This window comes from Perca fluviatilis, chromosome 17 (genome assembly GCF_010015445.1).
Source record: "Perca fluviatilis chromosome 17, GENO_Pfluv_1.0, whole genome shotgun sequence".
NCBI lineage: Eukaryota > Metazoa > Chordata > Actinopteri > Perciformes > Percidae > Perca > Perca fluviatilis.
In genome coordinates, this window is record NC_053128.1 from 31,193,219 (window position 1) to 31,203,218 (window position 10,000).

The 10,000-nt window shown below is 43.4% G+C and overlaps 1 protein-coding gene across 1 annotated transcript in view; it reads left to right on the plus strand.

The window, feature by feature from the left end:
- Positions 1–9,332: 9,332 nt before the first annotated feature.
- Positions 9,333–10,000, plus strand: part of sept5b (septin 5b) — a 37,488-nt gene continuing 36,820 nt past the window's right edge. The window contains exon 1 of the mRNA XM_039780640.1: positions 9,333–9,448. The gene's annotated coding sequence lies outside the window, so the exon portion shown is untranslated. The remainder of the gene's footprint in view (positions 9,449–10,000) is intronic.

A 10,000-nucleotide genomic window follows, 5' to 3' on the forward strand; every position in this document is an offset into this window, starting at 1 on the left:
ATATATAGAGAGAGTGAGAGAGAAAGAGATAGAAAGAGAAAGCGAGAGAGACAGATATATATATATATATATATATATCTGTCTCTGACTCTTTCACCTCTATACTACAGGCAGAGAGAGAGAGAGAGAGAGAGGGGGAGGGAGGAGATAGAGAGAGAGAGAGAGACAGATATATATATATATATATATATATCTGTCTTCGCTTTCTCTCTCTCTATATATAGAGAGAGAGAGAGAGAGAGAGAGAGAGAGAGAGAGAGAGGGGGGAGGGAGGGAGATAAAGAGAGAGATAGAAGGAAAGAGAGAGAGAGAGAAGGAAAGAGAGGCTGAACTGGGCTTTAGCATCTATGTTTAGGCGCCTGTAATGTCTCTAAGTGTTCAGCTGTGGCCGGGTTGGTCAGTGGGTAGAGCTGGCGCACGCACATATACTGAGAGGTTTATGCCTGGACGCAGAGGTCCAGGGTTTGAGTCCGACCTGTGACAGTTTCCTGCATGTCTTCCCTCTCTCTCTCTCTCTATCTCTCTATCTCTCCCCTTTCTCACCTATAGCTGTCCTGTCTAAAATAAAAGGCAGAAAAAGCCCCAAATAAATGATCTTAAATTCCCCCCGAATGTCCCTCTTTTCAACCGGATTTTCGTTACCTTCTGCTTCCTCTCAGTGTCGGCGTTCTAACCTCCGGTGGATTTATGAGGACTACGGTTAGCTGCTGCTCAGATCTCTGCAGGGTTTTCCTGTTTAACATTTTATGATTTTCCACAGCTAAAAAAAAAAAAAATACAAAAATACATCTCACAACAAGCTTTTACTGCGTTTTTGTCACTTTTTTCCAAGTTTTTTGTCACTTTTTTCCAAGTTTTTTGTCACTTTTTTTTTCGATATCTTTGTCGATTTTTCTTTGCACTTTATTTGAAGTTTTAATTTTTCCAAACATTTTTTTTTTGACAATTTGGTTGAAAGAAATTTTTTTATATAGAAACTTTTTTGAAAATGGGGTCAAATTTGACCGGAGAACAACATGAGGATTTATATCAACCATGGCCGGGTTAGCTCAGGTGGAAGAGCAGGCGCACATATATAGAGGTTCACTCCGACCTACAGCCCTTTGCTGCATGTCAGTCCCCCCTTTCTCTCTCTCTCTCTCTCTCTCTCTCTCTCTCTCTCTCTCTCTCACCTTTCACGACTTCATCTGTCCTGTGGAAATAAAGGCCTAAAAATGCCCCAAAAAATAAATAATAAGTAAGTAAAGTTTATTTGTATAGCTCCTTTCACAGATAAAAATCACAAAGTGCTTCACAATAAAATGCAATACAACACAATAAGTCACAATACAAGCAAACTGAAATACAAATAGAAAACATAACAAACAACCATAAAAACCTACTCGACTAAGTGAAAGCCTGCTTGAACAGCAGAGTCTTCGGCTGCTTTTTAAAAGATTCGACAGAATAGTTCCACATTAAAGCTTTAAAAACATTAAAATGGACGCAATCTTCACCAAAACCTTCTGAAAGAAAAACAGGTGATGAGCTGTGTTCGAGTCCATCTGATTGGGCCGCATATATATATATATATATATATATATATATATATATATAGGGGAATATCAAACAAGTATTTCAAACTGAAAACACAGTATTCCTCTCTTAGGTGCATCAGCCTTGTTTTGATTTCCGGAGCCATTTTCCCGCCCTTATCTCTGCCATCTGCTCATTTCCTGTGTGTAACGCCACTATTTTCCTGTCTCTGTGGAGCAACAATCACAGAGATAACACAAAATCTGCCTCTTCCTACTTGTTTATTTTTCTATTTCTGGGCCTGGACGTCTCTTTCCTCCTCTTTCCTCCTCCTGCTGCTTCTCTCAGTGTCCTTCAGATCTACGCTGAAATATTTTTAACCAGTTAGAAGTCATCAAACGTTGGTCCAACACATGAAAAAACACCAGCTCTCGGTTATTTCTGTTTATCTCGGCTCTTCCTGACTTTTTGACCCACATATTGTTTCTAGAAAGGGGGGGAAGAAGTCCTGCATTCATAATAATACTGTCAAATGTACTTAAAGTATCAGTGAAAGTACTCATTGTGCAGTAAAAATGTCTCCTGGGACTGATATACATATAAGCCGGGAAACAAATGTTCATGTCCTGGAAGAAGTTAAGGAGAAAACACAAGACTTTCACCCAGGAAACAGGTGTTCATGTCCTGAAGAAGTTAAGGAGAAAACACAAGACTTTCACCCAGGAAACAGGTGTTCATGTCCTGAAGACGTTAAGGAGAAAACACAAGACTTTCACCCAGGAAACAGGTGTTCGTGTCCTGGAAGAAGTTAAGGAGAAAACACAAGACTTTCACCCAGGAAACAGGTGTTCATGTCTGGAAGAAGTTAAGGAGAAAACACAAGACTTTCACCCAGGAAACAGGTGTTCATATCCCTGAAGAAGTTAAGGAGAAAACACAAGACTTTCACCCAGGAAACAGGTGTTCATGTCCTGAAGAAGTTAAGGAGAAACTACTGTTTTTTTCAACCTGGACCCTATTTTTTCTATGTTTTTGTGTGTAAGTGACTGATGGGAACAACAGTCTTTTAAATGTGTCAAATATTATGCACCCACACTTCTCAAACCAAAGTTACACCCTCGTTAAGGCCGCCGAGAAATCTGAAACATGACGAGAAACTAGCCACAGGTAAAATAACGTTGGGAACGACTGGTTAAGTGTTGTATTTTTAAAGGGATACTCCACCGTCTGTTTAAATAGTTCTTATCACGGTCTCCCCTGGCTGTAGATAGGTGGGCCGACGCATTTTTTGTCTCAGTGCAAGCAATTAGCTTGTCTTTTTGTCTTTTGTTGGCTCACTTTTACTCACAACATGCTAACTGGTAACATTGGATTCCATTCACTACGCTAAGCTAAGTTGGAGAAACAGCCTTTCTTTTACTGTCTATGGAGCTAGCTGACATGATCTACGATCTGAGCTACTGAGCATGTGCGAGTGCAATCAAAGATAGTACAGAAGATGAAAAGAGGTCTCACTCTGTAGCTAAAACAGAGACCAGGTGAAAAGAGGATCTGCAGCAGTGAGAGAGAGCTGTGCAGTACAACAACAATATGGTGTTTTTTGAAAATTAAACCATGTAAACCTATTCTGGTACAACCTTAAAATACAATTATGACCCTGAAAATGAGCATAATATGGGCACTTTAATGTAAACTCTTAAAGTGTAATGTAACTACAGCTGTGGAATGAATGTAGTGCAGTAAAAACTACAATATATTCCTCTCCAAGATATAAAGTAACTCAAGTAAAGTTCCTCGGAAAGCATGTACCGTACTGGAGTAAATGTTACTTCCCTCAGCTGGTGAGGACCAACGCAAACAGTTTTTCACAAAGAATAACTAAGAATGATTTCCTCCTGGGTCTGTCTCCCCTCTTCCTCCCCCCCCCGTCTCCCTCCATTGTCCCTCCGTCAGGGACAACAACCAGAAAAGGCTCGTTGACAACAATGAGCACTTCGAGCTCTGCTGCAGAATCACCGCGCTGCACATGTGATGAGCTATTGTATTGTGCGCCTTCCTTCTTGTGTTCGCTCGTTTCCTACAGCTGCATGCATGTTTCTCACACGCACACACACACACACACACACACACACACACACACACACACACACACTTGCATGCATACACACACTCACTCACACACTCACTCACACGCATGCACACTCACACACAGACACACACTCACTCACACGCATGCACATTTAACCATTTATTTATGTCCACATAAAGAAAAATAGTACAGGGACACAAATACTACAGATGCAGTACAATACAAGACACAACTCATGGACCAGTGGCACGCAGCATATTTTCACAATATCACTTACAAGCACAATATTCAAGGGTATAGGTAGCACAATACTCACTTCCCAAGGGTATAGGTAGCACAATACTCAGTTCCTAAGGATATAAGTAGCAGCGTCTCCGCCATATGTGGCGGCTTCCAGTAATAGCAGATATGGCGCAGTACCTTGCAAGCCGTTTCGCCCTCTTTTTGGCCATCCCAAGTTGTTGCAGCCCTCTTACTACCAGCCTGTGTGTGTTTCCTAGGCTACCAAATATGAAAACTAGTAGTGTGCACCTATAGCCCAGCTCTGAGATGGTGTTTAGGAGTGGTTGGTATTTAACTACCTTGGTGTAGAAAGACTCCTCCATGCTGGAATCAAAGCTGCAGCGTATACCTCCAAAATATGCACCTCCCTGGACTCCTCATTGATAATAACTACAGCTGGTGTATTGGCCACCAGGTGTAAGAGAGTACTAGAGGTACTACTGCAGTGCTGGAACATGGATGGTTTTACCTGAGAATGTTTGTACATTCTTACTGAGGGAAGGAAATGGTTTGATATGTCTTTCACTAGGAGGTCTATTCTATGATGTCATGACGTGCTATGTACATTCCTTTGTAGGCATGGCAACCATTTAGGATGTGAGACAGAGTTTCGGTGATATGTTCTGAGGTGTGATGCAAACAATGAGGGGCCTGAGTTGTGGGAAACCAGATAGAGAGGTTGAGTCTGGTAGGGAGGACTTGTAATCTGGCTTTTACTGTAAATGTGAGAATGTCCTCAGTGAGGGCAGAGTTCTTGAGTTCTCACTCACACACACTCTCGCACACACAGACACACACAGACACACACACTCACACTCTCGCACACACACAGACACACACACTCACACTCGCACACACACAGACACACACACTCACACTCTCGCACACACACAGACACACACTCACTCACATGCACTCACTCACACACACAGACACACACTCACTCACACTCACTCACAACACACACAGTCACACACGCACTCACTCACACTCTTGCACACACAGATACACACAGACACACACACACTCGCACACTCTCACGCAAGCACTCACTCACTCACACTCTCACACACACAGACACACACACACTCACTCACACGCACACTCACATGCACTCACTCACACACACAGACACACACTCACACACTCACTCACAACACACACAGTCACACACGCACTCACTCACACTCTTGCACACACAGATACACACAGACACACACACACTCGCACACTTCTCACGCCACGCACTCACTCACTCACACTCTCACACACACACACACACACACACTTCACTAATACCCACGCACACACACACACACACACACAGACACACTCACACGCATGCACACACACACACTCGCATGCATGCACACACTCACTCACACACAGACACACACTCACGCACTCACACTCTCGCACACACACAAACACAGTCACTCACATGCACTCACTCACACACACAGACACACACTCACACACGCACTCACTCACACACTTGCACACACAGATACACACAGACACACACACACTCGCACACTCTCACGCAAGCACTCACTCACTCACACTCTCACACACACAGACACACACACACTCACTCACACGCATGCACACACACACACACACAGACACACACTCACTCACACGCATGCACACACACACACACACACACACACACACACAGACACACTCACACGCATGCACACACACACACTCGCATGCATGCACACACTCACTCACACACAGACACACACTCACGCACTCACACTCTCGCACACACACAAACACAGTCACTCACATGCACTCACTCACACACACAGACACACACTCACACACGCACTCACTCACACACTTGCACACACAGATACACACAGACACACACACACTCGCACACTCTTTACGCACTCACCTACCACTCTCACACACACACACACTCACTCACACGCATGCACACACACACACACACAGACACACACTCACTCACACGCATCGCACACACACACACACACACACACACACACCTCACCAGCACACACACACACTCGATGCATGCACACACTCACTCACACACTCACGCACTCACACTCTCGCACACACACAAACACAGTCACTCACATGCACTCACTCACACACACAGACACACACTCACACTCTTGCACACACAGACAGACACACACACACACACACACACACACACTCGCACACTCTCACGCAAGCACTCACTCACACTCTCACACACACAGACACACACTCACTCACACGCATGCACACACACACACTCGCATGCATGCACACACTCACACACACACAAACACACAGTCACTCACATGCACTCACACAGACACACACTCACTTACACTCTCACACTCACACTCACACACTCACTCACTCACACACACGCATGCATGCACGCACACACACACTCACTCACTTACAGCAGTGTGTTAGCATTTGAACAAAGTGTTGTAAATCTACAGTGTTGTGCACGTTGTGGTTAAAGTCATTGGATAAGTGTGTAGAGTTTTGAAAACTGTGTTCAAGCGATGAGAAATGAACTAGAGTTTGGTCCACATGAACTGCTGCTTTGCAGACTGTAGTTTGAGTTTTGCACATGTGACTCCAGTTGGGCCCACTGTCGTTTAGCAATCGAAAAAAACTGTAATACATCATACAATAAATACATCCAGAGCAGTCACAGTGTTGTTCTGCTTGTTTGCAGAGGGTCACTGTGTTCCTGGACAGGAACACACACACACACACACACAACACATAATAACAAACACAATAACACACAACATTAATACAAACACACACACACACACCACCCTGCAGCCTGTGAGGTCACACAGGAAAGCCAGTCAGTTATGGCACCCTGCTCCGGCCTGCAGTCCCACGTTCCCATCATTGTGTGTGTGTGTGTGTGTGTGTGTGTGTGTGTGTGTGTGTGTGTGTGTGTGTGTGTGTGTTCCCGTCATTGTTCCTCTGCTGTCAGATAGCCGTCAGGCCAAAGCTCACCAAAGCTCAGCTCTTTATTGGCTCGTTTTGTTTTGTCACTGTCAATGACATTTGATTTATAAAAATACTTTCCTTAAAACACCAAGTTCCTGTGTTTCCTCTGTGTGTGTGTGTGTGTGTGTGTGTGTGTGTTTGTGTATCTGTCTGTGGTGGTGTGTTGTGTGTGGTTCTGTGTGTATGTGGGTGATGTTGTGTGTCTCTGTATGTTGTGTGTGTCCTTATCTTGTGTGTATTGTGTGTCTGTGTGTATTGTGTGCAGTGTATGTGTGTGTGTCTGTACGCGGCTGCATGCGTGCGTGTATATGTATGTATATGGTGTTGTGTGTATGTGTGTGTGTGCGGCGCTTGTGTGTGGGATATTCTGAAATGGGCCATTCTGCAAAATGAGTACTTTTACTTTTGATGCTTTACTTTTAGGCTACTTAAGTGGAATTTTAAATGCTGGACTTTCACTTGCAAAAGAGTATTTCTACACCGTGGTATTACCAAAACGACTTTCCAAACGGTTCCACTGTCGCAGACAGATCCCCAATCTGAGAATGAAATCCTGAGAGTCTCGCTAAAACTCAGTCCCAGTCGATCTTAAAATAATATCCAACGTGTGTGATATTACACTAAGTTTGAAGTCTCTGTTCGTCTCAGTGACATTATGACAGACTGTCTTTAGAAGTGAGATGGAGTCACACTTCAGTCTTTTCAGATGTTTTTCTTTGGTGTATGTAGGCATAATTATGCTGCGTACCAGACACAGTTTTTAACCCGTAAGTTACGACTTCAGGTCACGACTCGTGGCTTGGTACTCACGGTTTGTCGGTACACGATCCGTTCTGTGCATGCGCAAGATCCTACTGTTTTACCGAGGATACGACCTGCACGAAATGTTCCACGCTAGCCTATGGCTAGCCTCCACCGGGAAGCTAACGTTACTTTAGCTAACAGCTAATTCAGCTAACCGCTAGCTGACAGCTAGATTCAGTCTAAAATAAGGTTAAGTCAAACTTAATGGGAGAAGCAGGCTACCGCTACATTAAGACTTTACAGTAATAACAAACAAGACAAATATTGAGTGATTGTATTTTAAATGAGCACAAGTAAAGTAGAGCTGACGTCACAGCTGTTATGTATGTTAATGTTTATTTTCAAGTTTTATTTTGAGTTTTTTTTTAAAGTTATTACATGCTGTCTCAGCTAGCGGTTAGCCGAATTAGCTGTTAGCTAAACTAACGTTAGCTTGGCTGTCGACCGGAAGCGTGGAACAGATCGTTCAGTGTCGTAAATCCTCGTACAACAGCGCACGCGCGAACATTTTGCGCATGTGCAGAACGGATCGTGTACCGACAGCGTTCCAGGAAAAGTCACCGCAAACCCTTCTAGCTAGCGTTAGCTAGCAGCTATACCTAACGTTGACGTTAGCTAGTTGACGTTAGCTATCTAGGTTACTTTACGTTGTCTATTTATTTCTACTTATCACAATGTTAATCACCGGCGTCTGTACAGCATCAACAGGGGTCGCCATTGTTGTTTATGTGCGTGTGACGTCAGAAACTGTAACTGGGAGTACAACCATCTGGTACCAGTTCACCAGTAGTAAGTTACGGGTTTGACCGCCGTTCCAGGGCGCTTTCACAGGCTAGAAGGTTGTGAAAACACGAGTTACTGGTTGCCTGGAAAGCAGCATAAGTGTCGTCCATTTCAACAACGTTCCACTTCTGGGATTGCTCTCGTTCTGCTGGGAAAATTCCCCCAGATGTCCCTCTTTTCGGACGTCCGTCCCCTTCCTCTGTCTCTGTGTTGGCGTTCTAACCTCCGGTGGATTTGTGAGGACTATGGTTAACTGCTCCTCAGATCTCTGCAGGGTAAATCCAGACAGCTAGCTAGACTATCTGTCCAATCTGAGTTTTCTGTTGCACGACTAAAACTACTTTTGAACGTACACACGTTCCACCAAAACAAGTTCCTTCCAGAGGCTGTTTTGCAGAGGCGCCGTGGCTCCGTCCGGCACCCAAGACGACTGTGATTGGTTTAAAGAAATGCCGATAAACCAGAGCACGTTTTTTAACCCATCCCAGAATGCTGTGTGGACTAGCCAGACCCTCCTCCACAGGGCTGTGGAGGAAGGTCTGGCAAAGCGAGACTAGTATAAGTGTAATAAGTGGCAATCCTTGTGGTTTCAGTCCTGTTGATTTTGAATTTCGTGAGTGAAAACTGGAGCTGTGCTGAGAGCGTAGCAGTCTGCTGCATAGAAACAGAGTGAATCTTTCCATTTTATTTACTTTTTACTCTATTTCTCTGGTCTGGAGTCTTGTTGTTGATAAATGAGCTTCAAGCTTTCAGAATCATCTGCATATAGTTCCAATTTTTTATGCGTAAACAATGGAGACAACTGTCAAAGAGCTTGTTTTCATTTCAAATCATTCTGTTTCCATGCTCCAAACTACTAAACATTCAGCACAATGGAACTGTTTTCACTCAAATGCAAATTCAAAAATCAACCAGAAGGACTGACATCTTGTTAAAAAGGATTTTGCCACTTTAAACAAAAAAAAGGATGTAAGTACTTCTCCCTTTACTGCAATACTGTGATGGCTTTTACATGGCCAGCTTCTGCATTTATTTATTTCTTTTATTGTGATTTTTTTATTTCGTCATACTCTCTATTATAGGCTACATTTTCTTTTTGCCTCTGGAATAATTGCTGTTTTTTTATGCTGCTGTCTTATATTTTCTCTTTATTTCTTAACTCTGTAAAGCACTTTGTGTCTCTCACTTGAAAAGTTCTTTAATATATCATTATTTTATTGAGTTTTTATATAAACTAGCAAAAGTTAATAGAGCTTAAGTGTGACCGCCCACTTCTGGTTTCCCCCGTTCAATATCTCCATTGACTAAATGCTAATATAAAGAGTTTTAAACTAACTATAGAGTATCTTGGCCTGAAACCAAGCCGACCAGCTACGAGAGGAACCGTGTACATTAAACATTTCATTCGGCGCAAAAGAACAGTTAAAAAAACCTCGAGAAAAAGGGCAAAAGAAAGACATGATAGGTGGTAGCAGCAGAGACGGTATAACTAAAGGCTCTGTGGTAGCAGCTAGCTAGCCG